This window comes from Pteropus alecto, unplaced genomic scaffold (assembly GCF_000325575.1).
Source record: "Pteropus alecto unplaced genomic scaffold, ASM32557v1 scaffold43, whole genome shotgun sequence".
Taxonomy (NCBI): Eukaryota; Metazoa; Chordata; class Mammalia; order Chiroptera; family Pteropodidae; genus Pteropus; species Pteropus alecto.
This window is the reverse complement of record NW_006435764.1, coordinates 7,373,408-7,392,402: the sequence shown is the minus strand read 5'-3', so window position 1 is coordinate 7,392,402 and position 18,995 is coordinate 7,373,408.

Genomic DNA, 18,995 nt, shown 5'->3' with positions numbered 1-18,995 from the left:
AGCAAACGCCTTGCCAGGAGCCCGCCCCTCCTTCCTGTCCTCTCCTCAGTCTCTCTCGTGGGGAATCTCGGTCACACAGCCTGGGGGAAAGTTCACAGTGAGCGCACTCTCAACAACCGCTCACAAGAACCCCAATCAGTGGTCACGGGAGGAATAGCTGGCTGTCCTATTCCCCAGGCCAGACCAAAACCCCGACCCCCACTGCTGACACCAATTCCATTCACACGTGACTCTCTAGCCTGGGTGCATGCCAAGGGGGACGGGACGCCAGGCTCAGAGTCAAATCCTGGCTCTGCATCCTCCCGGCCGTGTGACCCTGGCCAAGTCACTTAACTTCTTTGAACCTCCTCATCTGTGAAAACGGTATCAATAAAGGATTTCCACGAGGACTGAAGGAGAGCGAGCATGCGTGAAAAGCTCTGGTACACAGGAGCCTCACGACACACATCCTCATTCGGACCTTTATAGGAGGGAGCTGTGACTGTCTCCACTTTACAGATGGAGAGACTGAGGCTGAGGCCAATTCGCCCCAGGTCCGCGACACCCGGGCTTGGATCCAAGGCTGTGCCTCGTTCCCTACTCCCTCTCAGATCTGCAGCTTTAACCACGTGACGCCTCAGAGGACAGACACTCATCAGTGTCTCCAGCGCTGGGGGCAGCTGGCAGGCCTGAAAGCAGGGATGTTGGTGACAGTGACTCTGAGTCACCCTGTCTAACTCAGTCCTCGGGTCCAGGGAGACCCCCGCCAGCAGGGAGCTCCACGAACCTTGCCACAGGACCAAACAAAGGAAGCCCCAGCCTCCCCAAGCACCGGCCCCAACACGAGAGGCTGGAGTCCAGCTGAGCTGCCTCGGGGACATGATGAGTCAGGGCGCATCTGGCTGCCCACGCTGGGCCCTGAGCCAGGCCCCCATAGGTACGGGCACTTAGGAGCAAAGACACCCTCCGGCCACAGGATGAGCTGTCAGCGGGAGAGGCGCCCTGGAAAGACAGCAGGCAAGACTCAGGATACGGCCACGGCCCATGGTCACCCACACAAAATGGTGGCGGCAGCGTCATCCAGAAGCCTGTCTGGGAAACTTATGTGGAAGATGCTATAAATCACAGAGCAGCTCGCCCAAAGCTCCGCCCTAAAACGGCTTACGCATCCAGAAATTAGTGAATCGATCAATAAGTCCATGCACACCGATCACCTCCTGTGTGTCCCACACTGTCCTGGACTCTGGAGAGCAAACTGGCAAAAGACAGACAGGACGCAGCCCAGCACTGAATTACACACCGCATCAGGCTGTAGCCTAACTGCACTCGGGCATCCTCTGAACGTGTACTGAGTGCACTCTGTGCGCCAGATGCGCTGATTTAAGATGCGGTTCTAGGATCAGATATAAATTATAAGCAAGGTGACCAAATAAGCCTCAGAATGTTCCAGAAGGCTTAGGAGACTTTTAGAGGGAATGAAATATAAATGGGGTCTTGAAAGCACTCGAGTTTGTCTCTGAGGACAGGATTACGTCACTTGGAAATCTATGGGCATATGTGACCCAACGTCGGGCGGATCCCAATACAGGTGACAATACCACACAGACTCCCGTGTCCCCACCGCCTGAACTCACACCTGCTGCATTTATGATGTGTCCCTTCATCAGCATAGGTGCTTCCAGGAGGTGAGCAGCCTGTTGGCACAGGTGTGAGCTGGGCCAACACCTCCTCCCCTCCCGACAGGCAGAGGAGCCACTGTAGGAAGTCACACTGACCCTCACGACGTGAGACAGCAGAGCTGGAACTTAAACCGGTGCCTCCCCAGCGAGCAGCACTGAGAAGCCCGCCCTGCAGACAGAAGCCAGGCAGGGCAGGGAAGGAAAAAGCCTTCCGGCCTAAGGGCTTCTCAGATCTCTGAAGCCACCAATCGCCCTGGCACCCCTCTCCTTCCTCCTTGAGTGGGGCCCCATTTCTCAGCCCAGCATCCTGGTGCTGAGCCAGCAGCCGGAGAGGGGGGAGAGCGAACTCACCCTCGCCCACATCTTGGCCCCACCCTCTCTCTTTCCCCAGTGAGTCACTGTGGCCACAACAGCTCCAAACATGCTAAGGGTCACGCCTAAAAGCAGTCGACCAAATGCTTCACCAGCCAGACCCCAGTGCCAGAGGGGCTGGGGCTCCAGTGGACACAGGCAGTTGGCGTCTCTGACAGCTCCTTGGGAGGGAGCCCCAGGCCAGGAGTCCCAAGAAGCACAGCTGGCAAGGCCCAGGAGGGACTTGCTACATGCCTTGACTCAGGCTGCTGCTGAGGAGGGGAGGAGAAGCCATTCTGAGTAGAGAAGGGTCCGCAGCCCCTGAGAAAAGGAGGCATTCGCTGAACCCAAGGCTGCAGGTTGGCCCTAGTGTGGGACTTGCTGGCTTCCCACCAGGTGGGGCTGCCAACCACCCTGCCTGCTCTGGCTCAACGGCCTCCTGGCACAGCCATGAAGGACTCCCCTCCCCTCTCATCTGATCTGGGCTGCTCAGATGGACATGGGGGTGCTGATGGGGGATTCGAGGCCACGGCGGCAAGGGCCTGCTCTCTGCATTTGAGTCCCAGCCCTCGGTCTCTCCCACCCCTGGAGCCTGTACCAAGCCCAGCTGGTCCTTCCTTCTCCTCCCACACATGTCAGGGGAAGCCAGGCTGCCGGCGGGGGGTGGGGGTGGAGGGCTGAGGGCCCTACCCTGCTGCTACCCAAAGCAGGGTCTTTGGAGCTCTGGGGAATTCTGCACATTCGGCCAGGTGTCATGAGCCTTTGGAGACAGAAGAAAGCTTACAGCCGTGCCGTCCAACATGGTAGCCGCATTTCAAGAGCTCAACAGTCTCACACGTGGCTACCAAATTAGACAGCAAGACGCGGAACATTTCCACCACTGCAGACGGGTCTATGAGACCTGTCGTTTACATGTCGGGAAACTAAGGTCCAGAGGTGAGAACAGGGGAGTATCAGGGCCCTAGAATCCAGGCCTGCTAGCCGGCCGCCAGTGCTCCCCCCGACACTGGTTCACAGTATCGTTAGTGCAGGGACAAGCAGGGCTGGAGTGGAGGCCCTCTGGGGCAGAGCGGCCGCTCGGAGGGCAGAAACGGGAGACAGGGAGGCCACTCCAGCTGCAAGGCTGAGAGGACACATCTGAGGTCGCAGGGACAGTGTTGATTCAGACCAGAAGACGAGAGGAGAACAAGGCTGTCCTGTCCGTTTAACACGCATCGAGGATGTGCAGAGAAGCAGGCCTCTCCCGTGCCACCTCTGTAGACTGGGAGCGACACCTGGACAGATCCAGGAAGCAGACTCCTTGCCCTGGGCGGACGGTCTCCACCAGATGTGACTTCCAAAGAAGCATTTCCCTCCCACTCTGCCCCCCCCCGCCCCCGTTCCCAGGGAACAGAGCCCCTTCTTCTCAAAAGCCAGCAGGAAGACAACCAGGGAGGGGGCTCGGCCTGATGGCTGCAGTGGTCAAAGACAGGCTTGCAGCCAGCATCAGCGTCGAGATGACAGGAACCGATACACACATGTTCTCCAAGAGACAGGCTGCGGGCCTCAACGCCTCCACATCCCAAACCTGAAGACAAGCTGCACACCGGAGAAGCACAGGTTTGCACAAATGTCCAGCACCGGACAGACACAAGAAATGCCACTCCAAGGGCTGGAGAAACACTCCCACCCATCATGAGGACACTAACAATAACGAAACTTCCAGCCCGCACAGTGGCCTGCACACGAGCGAAGCGACCCAGCATATACGCAGGCCAGGGAGAAGCAGTCCCCATGCCGTGGAGAATGAAATGACTCACCACCAGAGCTAGAAACCGCCACCAGAGGGAAAGCCCCAGCGCTTACAAACCAGCACAAGGGGTTGGGATAGTCAAAGAAAAGACACACACCCAGAGGGGCGTTCTACGCTCATCACCACTCACCAGACATCAAAGAGGAAGAGAAAGCTCCACGTGGACAGAAAACCCCCAAACCCCAAGCCCTGGCTCTCCTCCCGTGTGCCAGGCACTGTGCTCTAAGTTCCACGCCCGGGGTCTTGTTCAGTTCCCAAAACAACCCTATGCGATTAAAAATTAAAATGCTTATTTCAGAGATGCAGACACAGGCCCCAGAGGTGAGATGACGTGCCCAGGTATGAGACAGGGTTGAAATGCAAGCCCGGGGTCCTGTGACACCCAGGCCAATGGTCTTTACCCAGGTAGGGGGACGAAGGCACAAATAAATATACACACAGGATGAGAAACCACAGAGAAAGATGCACAAGAGAGATACGCAGAGGAGAGAAACCTGTGCTGGAGGGAGGAAGAGTGAGAACGAGAGAGACACGCCCACAGGAAGATGGGCCTCATCCTGGTCCTCAGCCTGGGGACATCAGCCTGGGGACATCAAACCCAGATGGGCCTCAGCCTGGGGACATCAAACCCAGAACGGGCAGCGAGCGTCCCAGGCATCCCAGAGGCCTGGTTCTGAGGGGCCTTAGGTTCCGAGGCTCATGGAGTTTCTGTCCCCGGGGTTCGGAAGTCCGGAGCTGCCCAGAACCCAGCTTGCCGAGAGACTCTCTTCGGCCCCAGAAGGTAAAGGCCAAGAGAATCAACCCCTTGTCCAGAGCCAGGCGCTGGCAGGGCAAGGCGAACATTTTCACTCGCTAGAAAAATGGGAACGGCCGTAACAGGCAGGCCCTCGATCCCAAAGGAGCGAGGAGAAACCCAGAGGCGAATCTCTTCCAGGGCTGAAGTTTTCAAAAGGACCTCTACGTAGGCAGCTGCCAGACCTCTGTCTGGGGGGAAAAGAAAAAAAAAGAGGCCCTGCTCTAACTGGGGGAGAACTGCGCAGTCATCTCCAGAGTCTGAGCTGGAAGCAAGAACGTTCACACTCAGCTGATTCTGGGAGGTACACCCCGGGCGGCGGTGGGATTATCAGGGGGAACACCCTGTAAGACATGAGAGACACGCGCACTGGAGAGACATTCAGAGAAAGACACACAAGGATGCGCACACACTGCGTGCACACCGAGATGCTGTGACCCCCCGCCGTTCCCTATTCTTCACAGCCCAGAGCTGGCCACAGCCACCGCCTTCACCTGCTCACAATAAACACCTGTCCGGGCAGCGCCATGCCCTGCCCATCGTGACGGGCACCTACACCTGTTCACCTGGTGCCCAGGGTCTCTATCTCCCTCCGCCTGTGTGCACCTGCCTATCTTGCTCCCTTGCCCATCCCATGATGCACCAGGAGGAAGTTTTTCCAGCCTCATCACCCAACTCTCTCCACCTCTCATCATCCAGCTGAAGTTTTCTGTCTCGACTTCCAGGCCTGCCCCACCCCCACCCCCCAGCCAGCTGCTGCTTCCTGGGCTCCGCCCTGCAGCCTTTTCCTACCTTTCCCCTAACCACTGGAGCTTCCTCCCACTCCCCCAGCACGAGCTGCTCTGAAGCCCAGGAGTTCTCAGTTCTCACTTCCAGTGGGGAGGAAGCTTCTCCCTTCCTCCCCTGACCAAGAGGGACTCTCCCCTTCCTTGTGACAGGCGGCTGGGGGTAGCACTACATTCTCCAGCCACAAGTCCCCACACCTGGCCACAGAGCCAGGAAGGGTGGGCCTTAACCCAGGACCTCTGGGATTAAGATATCAACTCTGTCGGTGGCTCCCTCGACGGGGAGCAGGGTGAAGAACCGCTGGCTCTCCCGGGAGCGGGGGCAGGGGGGCAGATTACAGCTTGAGAGGTGCCCACCCACCAGACCAGCGCCTCCACCATGGCCCCAACTGCAGCTCAGCTCTCCGCCCAGCGGTCAGGCCACGCCAGTGCAGGGTGACCAACTGCCAAAGAGCCATCCCCAGCCCCGCCAGGACACAGATCAGCTCCAGGCACTTCCCCTTCCCCTAGAACCTCCGCTCCGGCCCCCTGGGACAGGGCAGGATGCCCCACCCAGACCGCCCCTGAGCAGCCCCTCTCTCAGCCAGGGCCTCAAGCCCAGGGCTTGTCCTCACCCTCCTGCACACACACTCCAGGACCGGGAACCTGTCCAGGAAGGAGGAACTTACTTCAGTCCTTACTTACAGGCCCTGCAGCCCCCATGAAACCTCCACCGTCAGGGCAGAGTCCCATCGCTGTCCCCTGCCCCATAAGCCCCAGATGCAAGCAGAGGTGGCACCTCCAGACCCACTGCAATGCAAGACCACCATGCACAGACGGAGGGAGACCCTTTCACAGGTTAATGACACACACCTCGCTGCTATGAGCTAGCGGACAATGACCCAAGGCCACAGTGAAACACTGACCCCTGGACCCAGGCCGTCCAGCTACAACCACCCAGCCGTCTCCCTAATGGGAACTAAGGCCAGTGAGAAGGAAGAGAAGAGTGTTTCGGTGCTCCACGAAACACTTTCCTGCTGTGGCCCACCCAGGTGGCCACGAGCCCAGGGAAGTGGCAGCTCCCTGCGTGCCTGGGTAAAGCCATCGGGGGCAAAGAGAGAGTAGAAGGCCCTAGACACTCGCCACCACTGCCATCCAATGCAACAAAACATTCTAAACCCTCTCCGGTGGCCACGTCCCTTCCACATGATCAGCCCAGCTCCAGGGAAAAACTTGGGGGCGGCTGGGAGTGGGGGGCGAGTTCCTGTCAGGAGTCTGACTAGCTCTCCCAGTCTGCCCCTCTGTCTGTCCCCAGGCAGTTCCCAAGTTCTGAGGAAGGTGGTGACCACACCCCAGCGCCCCACACAACCTTCCGCCCCCGCAGCTTTGCTCCAACCCCTCAAACCAGCTCCTCAGGCTCTGGGTGGTGAGCCCTGCCAGGCCCAGCCAGCCAATTGCAAGTCGAGCCAAAGAATCCGGCCTGGTGGTGCCCGGGCACCCCCACCCAGGGCCTCTATGGGGCTGAGGTGACCCTGAGGACCCCCAGCTCATTCTCTGCCCTTGACCGATGCTGGCCTCCTCCCCCACAGGTCTCCCACGGTTCACCCTCTCATGTCCCACCCTAGGCCTATAGCCTCATCCCCGGAACCAAGTCTGGCTAGTCAAGTCCTCAGCTCTGTGGGGTGGGCTCCTCAAGGAGTTGCCCAGACCAGGACCCCTGAATCGCTGCTGGGGGGTTCCGTGTTGGCAGCACTAAGCCTCGAGTGATTCACGTGTGTCCTTGTTCCCTCCAATGTCCCTGAACATAATATCTTAAGGACAGGGCTTTAGAGACATCCCCAGTCTCCAACTTCAACCTCCCAGACCCTGCATCCTCTGCTGGCCCAGCTCTCAAGGTCCCAGAACCTCCCCCACACCCCTCATCCCACAGCTCACAGCAAGGAGGGCAGTGCCCCCTAAGCCTGGGGGGCTCCCTCTACTGCCCACACTTCACACTCACCCGCCATGTGCTGGCCCAGACCATCATCCCAGTGGGCAGAAGAGAAGGAAGCTTCCCCATTCAGCTTCAGAAAGGAAGTGAGCGCCACGCCCTGCCTCAGGGGTTTCCCTGAGCGGCCAGCCCCTCGCTCAGCCAGGGCTGGAAAACCAACCTATTCCCCTGGTACAGACCCAACAAAGGTGTGGAGGCCGTGAAACGCCTTCCAAGGCCTCTTCAACCTCTCCCTCTCTCCCCTTCCAACTCCCTTGCCCTCACATATCAGCACAGCCCCCCAAGGCGTCACTGCATCCCACAAAAACCAACCCAATCCCTCCCTACCATGTGCTAAGCTGTGCACAGAGAGTCATGTGATCCCTGAAATCAGAGGCTGGATTCTGAAAGACGAAACTTTCAGAACTAGTTATTGGGGACCTGATGCTGTGCTGCGAGCATACAGGCAAATATCGGGGTCTCTTTTCCCCATAAACCCCGGGTCATTCTCTAAGAGACCCCACTACCAAAGGAAGATCGGGTCCCGTCTTTCCACAAATTCCCTCTACAGAGCAGGGAGCTCAGCAGTGACTGCAGGTTCCCTGGGGGCACCTCCCCACTGCCTCTCTGTGGCCACACCCTGTGAAAGGTGTGAGCACACACACAACGCACGCACACAATTCTTCGTGGCCACACTGTGCAGAGGCGCCAGAGTCGTCGCCCGCCTGGTGCTGGGGCCCAGCTAGAGCTGTGAGATTCCCGATCTGCACACTCGGATCCCCTCCCATGGAGGGAGACAGCCAACCCTACTCAAAGCCCACGTGTCCCTCGTGGCCAGGGCGCCAAGGGGCTGCACCCCCACATTCCCAGGCCTGGCACCGAGAGGGGCGCCCAGCCCTGCCAGGAGAAGGCCAGGCCCTCGCACACCGAACACCCTCTCCCTGCATGGCAAAGCCTTATATAACACAGTTCGAACACACCCTAAGCACACTGCCTTTCCAACTCCACGGCGCGACCTGGGCCCCCCGCCCTCCTGGAGCGCGCCATCCGACCGGAGGGTTGCAGAGAGCTCAGCTCAGAGTGCTCGGCCGAGCCCGGCTCCTGCCCCCCACCTCCCACGCAAGCCCCTTCCCCCTCCCCTTTGCCCCTCACCCCTCCCCCCCCGAGTTCTGGTTTGAATTAGTCAGCTCCTGCCCCCCACCTCCCACGCACAGCCCCTTCCCCCTCCCCTTTGCCCCTCACCACTCCTCCCCGAGTTCTGGTTTGAATTAGTCACCGGCTCCAACCACCACATTCCTCAGGCTGCTGGCGCCAATCCAGGCGCTGGGGCGGGGGCCATCCCGCCCGGGCGGGTTTGGGAGTGAGGTGGGGGAGAGAGCACCGCCTCCGGAGGGGAAGGGGCGGTCCCGAGGGCTGGGCCGCGGTGCAGCCCCCCCCTCCCCGCGCACCCCAGTGCAGGAATCTCCCTAATTATGTCCCCCACCCCCACTCCCACCCGTCCCGCTGGGAGGCGAGCTGCAAACTTCGAGGCTCCGCGGTCCTAGAGAAGAGAGTTTTCGGGAGCGGGGGACACAGAGGGGCAAGACTAGGGTGGAGCGGCTGGAGGGGGGCTGGGGGACCGCCAGGAACAAGAGGGGGAGAGCCCAGTGGTGCAGAACTGGGTGGGGCCGGGAAGACTCCCGCGGCGAAGTTTGGGGCTGAGGTGTGGGGAGCGGGGAGGGACAGTGGAGGGGCGCACAGCGCAGGGGCGCAGGGGCGCCCTGAGGGGCTGAGGGGCCGAGGCGGCTGGCGATCTCGGAAACTTCTCCAGTAAACATGGAATAGCAATGGAGCAGCGCGCTGAGCCACCGCCCCATGGAGGAGGGGGTGGGACAGGGCCACCAGGGGCCACCAGACCAGGAACGCGACGCTCTGCCTTGCAGCGGAGCCAACAATCAACCCTCGAGAGAAATACAGACTGGAACAAGGCACGCTTTGGAGCGATTTTCCAACTTTGCCCAACTTGCGCCTCAACTCCGGAGACAGAATAGGCTCCCAAGGCGCGACGCGTCGCCTCCGCGCGCGGCTCGGGGCTGCCCAGCTGGTTCCAAACTGTTTGAATCCTCAAAGTGACACCCACCAAAGCGCCTCGCCCAAGCCATGCAACGCACCTCCCTCACCCGTTCCCAGTGTCCTGTTCCCCGATCGCGCCGCGATGCGCCGGGCGCCCCTACCTGTGCGCTCAGCCCCAGGGCACAGCCATGGCCCGCGCGGGGCCCGAGGTCGCGGTGCTGCGGCTGCTGCAGGCGGCGAACCCCGGTCGGGGCGGGTCCGGCAGGGCGGGCGGTGCAGTCCCCGCGGCAGAGCTGCTCCGAGTGGCCGGGCCCGCGTCCGCGGAGGCGGCTCTTGTAACTCCGGCTGCGGCGGGCGGGTCTGCCCGGAGCTGTGGGGAGAGGGCGGGGCCGGGCGGGGCCGGCGTGGGGCTGGGACTGCGAGCAGGGGCGACGCAGCAGGGACCTGGGAGCGTACTGCTGGGGGCTGAGGGGAGGGGAGGCGGGGTTCAGGGGGCGCGCACGTCCGAGGTACTGCCTTCCCCCGTCCCCCATCCACTACCCCTGGTCCAGGCCCCGGCCTGGCTCTACCCCCAAGGTATGCAATGTGCGGCTTCACCAGCTAAAACCTCGTTGGAGCTCCCTGAGGCTCATGCTCCCAGCTAGAACTGCGAATCCGAACAGTTTGCGGAAAGAACCGAGGGGTTCAGACCGCGGCTGGGGGCCTCGGGTGGATCAGCCGCGACCTCCTGCCTGACACGGACCTTTCGAGTTTCCTCTCGACACAGGAAACTACACTTCAAATCCTAGGCCCCATCTCCTCCCTTGCTTCCCAAGCTCCAGGCAGGCGCGCCCATTTGTTGTCCTCCCTCTTTCCGGGGACCCCTCAGCTCCTGCCCCCACAGAACCGGCTTGGAAACGCTGGCCCCACCTCCTGCTGCTCCTGCTGCTGCAGCGACACGGGAGTCAGGCCTGCAACCTTCGGAGCAGCAGCCGGGGCTGCCCACCTCCCTCTCCGGAGTCCCTCAGAGAAGCTGGAGCTCGGGCGGGTCGTCTACCTGTCATTCCTTCTCAGATCCCCTCTCCGGGTCCCTGCCCCGCCCCGCCCCCACCTGCAGGACGCTTGGTTTCCAAATTTACAGCCATTTCCCACAGCCACTTCCAACTGCCTGGAGATTTTATTAAATGCTTAATGATGGGGTGCGGGGTTTTTCTGGCTACGCCCCCCTCCACGCCCCCGTTCTCTTCTCCCCCATGAATCTCCCATCCTTCCTCTTCCATGGCCACCTACTTCCCACATCAAAAGTTTTCCTTCCTTCCCAAACGCTGGAAGACCCCAGCCTGGGACCTGAGAAGACCCTGCCCTGAAAGGAACGCCCTCCTTGCTGCAGGGCCGTGAGTGGGCTGGGGCTGAGACCAGAGGCCCGGTCCTCTGAAATGGCAAACATGTTTACAGGCTAAAAATACCCAGCAGCCAACTCTGCTGCCAGCCCTGGGGGCTGTGTCCCAGGTCCAGTTACCGGCACAGGGTACAGGAGATGGGGGAGGGAAGAGACAGCAAAAGGAGCCTGAGACATGCAGACACTTATATATGGGCACAGAAAGGTGGAGACACATATGTAGACTTTCAGACAGGCATAGACCTGCAAAGACACAGAGAAAGCAGCGTTGGGCACCAGCATTTTCTATTCTCATCTCTCTCTCGATTTTGAACACGTCAAGCCTCCATAATTGTATGCATTAATTCACACACACACACACACACACACACACACAAATACCCAGATAGTGACACAAACCCACAGCAGAGGCAGTCCCAGCACACATCACAAGCACGGCTGTAGACCAGACTTTCTAAAGAATCACCTCCTTCATTTTGTTCTGCACACCTTTCCTAGAACCTACATAATTTCAAGAAAAAAAAAAAATCTAAACTCGTCAACTTCGGGATGCTTTTAAAAACTAAGAAAAACAAAAGCTAATTATTTCCTTTACCAGTGGCTTTTAAATTGTCATTTCCTTTTAAATAACATTTATTCAGTATTTTAAATATGGATCAAGAAGATAAACTAAAGTTGGCCGGTAAAGCCAGGAGTCAAATAACCCTTGTTGACATACTTTAAATAAAATCAATACCTCCCTATGATGAAGAATACTCGGAAAGGCAGAAAGGTGGAACAATACAAAGTAACCATCTCCCTTCTCTGCTACCCAGGCCCTCCCCAGAGAGAGTGACTACCGAGAGTTTCCCCAAGGATTTTTAACTTGTATCTGGTACCTTGAAAGTGCAACTTTTCCCAGTGCAGATTACAATGGGAGCTGCTTTACACCTTAGCTTTTCAGAAAGTTAGTTATGGTGTGACATATACTACAAAGACATAGGGGATCTGCAGAAAAAGGGCTACGGGAGTTTGCAGGAAGGGGCTGGAGCAGGAAAGGAGGAGTGGGAAGGGTGTGAATGTCATGTCCTCACCACGGCTTGGGCTCCCTTGGCCCCCCAGGAGTGAAACAGCAAAGCCTAGTGTCTTGGGCTCAGAGCCAAATTATCTACTCCATTGTTTGTTCTGGCCACCCTCTTGGTCAACAGGGAAGAAGGCAGGAGAGGCTGGTTTTTGGAGTAGCTTCAGAGTAGTGATTACTGTCCAGGTACTTTATTCAGGGGTACTGGTTGGGAGGTGGTCCTGGCTCTTGCCTCATTCCAGGGTAGGAGGTAGAGAAGGCGTAACCAAGACCCTACCCCCTAAAAAATTATGATCATGTCTGCCGGAACCAGAGCTGGGGGTTCCCAGGTCAGCCTCCTCAGCCCAGGAGAAGGGAATACTTTCAACAGTTTTCAACGATGTAAATGAAGACACACACTTAGAAATTTCTGCCAACCCTTCTTCTGCCCGCTGCTTTGGCCTCCCACCCCTCACCCCACAAAAGCTACTTGAACAGTGATTGTGTCTGACACCGCAGCAGGCACTTTCATTCAGTCCTCACTCACTCTGGAAGGAAATGGTCTCAGAGACAGACAGAGATGTACCTAAAGTCACACAACCCTTAGAAGCAGGACTCAAAGCTCCCACTAGCTTCTAAGCTCTAGAGGGCAGGAATAGCTTGTTCTGCTGTATGTCCCACGCCTAGGGCAGTGGCTGGCATGTAGCCATCACTCAAGAATACCTTGTTGAATGACTGAATGAATGAATGAATGAATGAACTACAGGTATAACTGGCCCCAAAGCCTCTGCTCTTTTCACAGCAGCGTCCTGCTCCCCCTACTTCCCTTGAGAGCTTCCCCAGGCTCTCAGCCCCCAAGGAGCGATTCCCCCATTTATAGGCTCTCGCACAGCTGCAGAAACATTTACCGTGTCCAGCACTGGGCAGGCACCTGTGGTGCAGGTAAGAGAGAACTTGACAAGATGCACTGGAGGCACTCGGTTCAGAAGGGAATGTGCTCTGATGCCCTCTAACCCTCTGCTCTGTGTTCCTTGCAGGTCCTGTGCTTTGGGGAAATTGGATCTCATGTTTTCTGTCGGGTCGTTTCCATAGTGGTGCGCACACACACACACACACACACACACATACACACTATTTTCTTAGTTATAAGGAGACCGACATTGCAAAGAAAACCTCTGTCAGGTTTCAGACTCCTCCATCAAAGCAAAGGTTACCCAGGGATCAGGAAGGACTTCCGCCCTCGCCTGGCACTCTGAATCTTCCCCACCTTCGGGGACAAAGTCCCACACCACAGTCCTCCAGACTCCCTGGCAAACCCAGGTGAGTTCTAGGACTCGTCATCACTGGGATACCCCAGCTTCCCCAACAGGACTGCTCCCCGGGGGCAGGGGGGTTCCCTGATATGTAAGTATAGTGTGTGTGATGAACCTTAGACTCTTGTTGCCTGGGAGACGTGCCTCTGTTTTGTTCCTATTATGCCTGTTTCCATAGCAACCACAAAGGGGCGCTCTGTGGGCAGGCCCCTTGCCAGGGGATTCCCCTTCCCCTCCCTTCTCGCCGCAGTCCCCTTCTCTGAAATCAGTGTGTCAGAGGGAAGGAAAGGTGCCGAAAGCTCAAAAGTTAACCATGCTTTTAAACTTCGATCCCAGAAAGGAAGTGAAGTCTGTTTGCAGTGTCTTTGAAAGCAGACTTTCCGGCCATGAGGGCCCTTTGGCGTGTCAGCCTTGGGGAGCGTTTGAGATCTCGCTTCCCAGCAATTGCCACCAGTTTGGGCTCAAATAAACTCTTAGAAAATTCAGAAAAGAAAAAAAGAGAAATGACTGTGGTCCCTTCTCTGAGCCCTCTGGAATCCCCCAGACCCCACGTCCACCCCATACACCAGCCGAGGGATTAGAATTCCTGCCAAACATCAAGCGCTTCTCCACTTCCTAATCTGTAATCTTTCCCAGCTGAACGGCAAACCTACTGAGTGATTCTGGGATCGAAACATTATTTCCCAAGCAATTCTCAAATCCCAAACTCCTAACCCGAACTCAAAATCTGAACCTGAGTAAAATCATTCTCCTCCGGCTCAGTTCAAATCCCAGCCTGTATTTAAGGCTCGGGCTTCAACTAAGGAGTCCCTGAATCACTCAGACCAGACGGCCAGAGACTGGCAACCCCCCATTACTCAGACCTAATTGAAATCTTTGGGCAGAGCAGAAGCCAAGTCAGAGCTGATTAGAGAACAAGAGCCGAGACAGGGGCTTTGAGGGCAGACTCGGGGAGGAGAGAAGGCAGAGAAAGACTATCAGACCCAGCGCAGGGGAACGGAAGTGAGCAGAGCGAGCAGGGCAGGTGGCCACACCAGGCCCAGTTGGATTCCAAGAGGCGATGGCGAGATGGGCTAGAGGCCAGTGAGTTGTGGCTGTGGGGACGCTGTGGGAGCAAGGGAATCACAGAAAATGTGGACCCGAGATTAAGGGGAAAAAGTGGCAAAACAGACTGAATTAAGGCTGAGAAGGATGGAGGGAGGGAGAGAGAGACAAAAGAAGAGCTCAGAACTGAGCTGGGGATTGGGCCGACCCAGTCGTAAACAGGAGCCGAGGGAGGGAGCTGGAATGAAGAGCAGCCAACGCCCCGGCCAGCTCCCTCCCCAGCAGGGCGTGGGGAGCAGTGAGGGAGGGGCCCAGAGAAGGGAACACCAGCCTCCTCTCCCCTTTTTTGGAATCTGCCTTTCTCCCATCCTTTCCAACTTCCTCTTTCCCCCAGTTCCCGGGGGGAAAGGGTGACCGGCCTGGGTTTCCCTCCATCCTTTGCTTACTCTTCCCAAGTCCAGTTGAAGGAGGTCAGGCTGAGCCAGGAAGGAAGGGCCTAGGCTGCCCAGAGCCTGAGTCACCACATAGTTGAGGTTCCTGTCACTGGAAGCTCCACCTCTGCTACACCCTGTGCCCTCTGCCCGGCCCAGGATTTGGACCTGGGCTGACTCTGCCCCAGGCCTCGCTCCACTTCTACACTTCTTACCCGGGTCGGGCTGCCCCACTGGGGCTGCTGGCAGCCCTCAGCACCGCCCTCTTCCTGTGGCCGGAGCTTAGTGTTCTTTGTCCACCATGCTGACCCCCTAGGTTTTGAGAGTGGCACCCTCCTGCTCTTCTTAGGAGCAAAAGTGACTCAGTGAGTGGCTGCAAGAACGGTGTGCAAAGGCCAGCATGCACCCTCGATAAGTCACTTCCCCTCTGTGGGCTCGTTTCCCTGTGGGGAAAGTAAAGGGACTATTTGGCGTGGTCTCCCCTGCAATCCCTGTGCGAGGTGCCTTCTGTGAGTCTGAGTCCAGGAGATGGAGAGTTACTACAGAGGAAAGTGAGATAAAAGGGGTGTGTTTGCTAACCCCTGTCCTATCCCTGGGAGTAGGTGGAGTAGGGCACAGGCCCCGCCACCACAGGGCGGCCAACGCCCTGGGCAACTCGGTGACTCAGGTCCCACATAGAGGCTCACTGGCAGGAAAGCACTCTGTGGCCTCCCGTGAGTCAGGGGAGATGCGGCTCTCCCTAAGGAGTGACTGGCCAGGATCCCGCTAGAACCAGCTCTCTAGAAAGCGGCCAACCCCACTGCAGCCCGAATGCCCTTTGACCGGCGCCCTGAGCTCATCCCGCCACCTCCCTGTTCTGCTCTGTTTCCTGCCTCCTACCTGGCCCTGGAGACCCCTGTGCCTTCGGCTCTCAACTCCGTTGCCCTCCCCACCTCCACCAGCTCCCCCTGCCCTGCCATGTCCCCTCGTTTACCCCTTGGCTCTTCCCATCCTCACTATCCACCCCCATCCTGGCAGAGCCAGCCAGAGGATTGCAAAAGGGCTGAGCCAGCGGGAGAGGCCCTCACATGACAGCTGCTCCTGCTGCAGAGAGGAGGGGGCAGCTGGACGTAGAGAGAGGCACATTCCTGGGAGATCCAACCAGAAATAGCCCCAAACTCTGACTGACCAGCCGGCCCCTGCTCCAGCCCCTGCTCCAGCCCCTGCTCCAGCCTGCCCATAGCGTAAACGAGGCAAAGTCAGCAGCGGGATCCCTTCAGAATCCCCAGAAAGTCAGGAAAACAAAGGTGGGTGGGGCTGCAAGAGGGGAGAAGGTGACAGGAATGCAGAGAACCCAGGACCGTCTAAGGTCATCAAAGACATCTTTGCCACTGAACCAGTCCCACCTGCCCAAGGAATTCTCCCCTATGAGAGATTCAGGGAAATAGTCTGCTCTCCAGCAACTGCCTTTATTCCTCACTCCACCCGTCCCTTGGGTGCCGAGGCACTGGGACACCCCAGTAATTCCACGGAGTACAGCTACGGCCTCTTCCGGGAGCCATGCCAGCCTGATTAGAGCCAACAGACAAGAGCAGGTGGCACAGTTTCTCTAACCTTTTGGAAGCGCCAATATTTAACTCCACGGCATTAAAGGAAGAATAGGGAAGAGGGAGGGGCACCCCGGAATTGCATTCAAACATACAGAACCGAATCAGGTCGGGGCAGTTACAGTGCCCTGTAGGTACCACTGGTGGGGTGAGCCACTGCCACCCAGCAAAACCCATTTTTTTGTGTGGAGGGACAGTTCTGGGCTCTGAGGACAAAGAGTGCCGGTTGCCATGAAAACCACAGTATTAATTTCAGAAATGACTGGGTGGAGCCTCCCAGGCTCTTTATTCCTCTCCCTTCAACATTCTAGGCCCTTCCCCCACCTTTCGAAAGGGGAAGTGGCACATTTGGGGCATGTAGGCAGCTGGTGGGATGGGTCTGACCCAGTGAGAGCAGCAGCTGTCCAGCTTCAGCTCAAAGCAGGGCATGAAAAAAAAAAAGGCAATCTAGGTCTTTCTTGGAAGACTTTTAAAGGCTTTTGACTTTTTAATAAGTGACTTAAGCAGAAGCACCAACAAAGCTAAGATAAATAGCTGCTTATAACCAGTATCTACTGGTTTATCTACAAGCTAAACCAGATCTCAGCCCTTCCCCTTCACACTGCAGACTCTGTAAAGCTTTTATCTTCACTCAAAAGCTTCTCTGAGCCCCGCCCCTCTCCAGTTCCCCAACCTCCCTTTCTGGAGGCTGAAGTTTTGCCCCGAAAGTGGATAAAACAGCCTCCTCCCTTCATCCTACCCAGTTCTCCAAGACCCCGCCCCATTTCCAGCCCCACGCCACCCCTTCCCTCTCCGCCCGGCGACCCTTGCCCCTAACGGCATGCGCTGCGCCACGGGCGCCGAGACGCCAGCTCCGGGTGGCGCGCGGGTGGCACGAGCTTCGCGGGCACGTCGGGAAAGCGGCCCAGCAACCAGAGACGTGTCCGGGCGCAGGATCTCACTGGCTGCCCCAGAGAACCGGGCGGGGCCGGAGAGCACCCCAGCCAGCGCTGGAGGAGCGGGTTAAAGACCCAGCTGCGTGGGGCGCCCCGGGATCCGGGAGGGGGCGAGTCCAGAGTCCAAGGAGGTGCTGTGACTCAGGCCTCCCCAGGGTAGGGAGGGGACCCAACCAGCTCCAGATGTACTTCCCCTCTTTTCCTTTCCGCCCCACATCTGCCGCTACAAACTCCCGCTACCCTCTTTCTTTCTCGCCCATCTCTGTAGGGAGGCGGCCCTCCCATCCAGCCCCGCTTTGAAGGCCAACTGCGAGCCTTCCTGAGGCCACAATCCCCTTCCCCTCGGGCCTCCTAGCCCAACTCCGGCTTGTGGGTACGCTCCCTCCCCTGAAAGCAGGCCTGGCCTCAACCAACCTGGCCGTCCTCCTCTGCAGCAAACCGCCAGAGCTAGAGGCACAGGAGGCAGGAGGTGTGGATGAGTCACTCTTCCTGCAGCCTCAGAGGGAGGAGGGTAGGAGACGGGGTTCCTAGCCCCCCAGGCCAGAGCTGGCCAGTCCACATGGGCTGCCAGGCCTGCTGCTGCCCTAGCTGCAGCCTGCCCAGCCAGACCACCCCCTTTGTCACAGTTGGGCCCCACTCCTGGCCTGTCAGGCCTGCCCCCTCAAACTTACTTGCACAACTTGGTCTTTCCTGCCTAAACCTTCTGCTACTGAGATTAAGGATATCGGGAAGGTAGTGGAGGTTACACAAGTGGAAGGTACAGGGGTGTGGTGGGAACGGATTCGGGAGAGGAGTCTGACAGGTTCCATGAGGCCCCAGCAGCCAGCTCAGGGCGCAGCCCAGCAGCACCTGGCACTTTCAGATCCTGTCCAAGAGGAGCCCAGAAGGCGCAGATGCCAGACAGGTAGCAAATTCGGATCCAACACCAGATGAGCTGCCAGGAAGCGAACTCTGAGCAAGTACCGACCTATCCTCACCCAGCTGGGCTCCAAACCACAACTCTCTTCTGCCCATTTGCGCACATAACCCCAAATGCAGCCAAGGCACCCAGCTAGATTACAGCTCCACCCCTCCAAACCACCAGGCCCCCTCTGTGCCTAGAAAGATCACCTTCTTCCCCTCCCAAGCCAGGAGCTCCCCTCTCTGAGCTTAACTACACGGATGGGGGAAAAAAAAACACATAAAACCATGACCTGAACAGCTAAGGCACTCATGACTGTTCTGCATGCATTGTAAAAAAAGAATCAGTATTTCCAATTCCACCAGAGCTATTAAATTGACAGGGAAATCCTCAACACTCTTCAGAAGACAGAGTAGGGGCAAGAATCTTTGAATAGAATAAAATTAAGCACGAAGGAGAAAAAAATTGTAACCACTGGTCTGAGCGGCGCTATTAGGTGACAGTTATGACCACTCTATGCTCTAGGACACGACGGGGTATGTTTAGAGTACGGGCTTCACCGATAGCCACCGGGTTTAAAATCCTGCCTCTACCACTTAAGATGTGTGATCACAGGCACGTGATCTCTGAACCCCACTTCCTTGTTGGAAAGTAGGGATGCCCCAGAGATGACCTGCAGCCCGGTTAGGACCAACGGGGTCAGTGCTCAGAGAAGCCTCTGCCGGGTGACCCTCGGACAGCCACCGCCTACCTCGCAGGGCGGCTGTGGGAAATACGAAGTTCCTCTGCACGCTGCATGCTACCAGCACCGGCAGGTATTCCCTCCTCCCTGGGGAGGTCTGGAGTCTGTCCGGTCCCTAAGAACTAGGTAGCCACAAAGCCCCACGTCACCACACACTGTATGTCCGATCTTTCCCGGCTAGAAGACGGTGATCACAGGACGAGGCAGGGCAATTGAATCAAAACTGAGGTCAGGCCTCGCTCTGCTC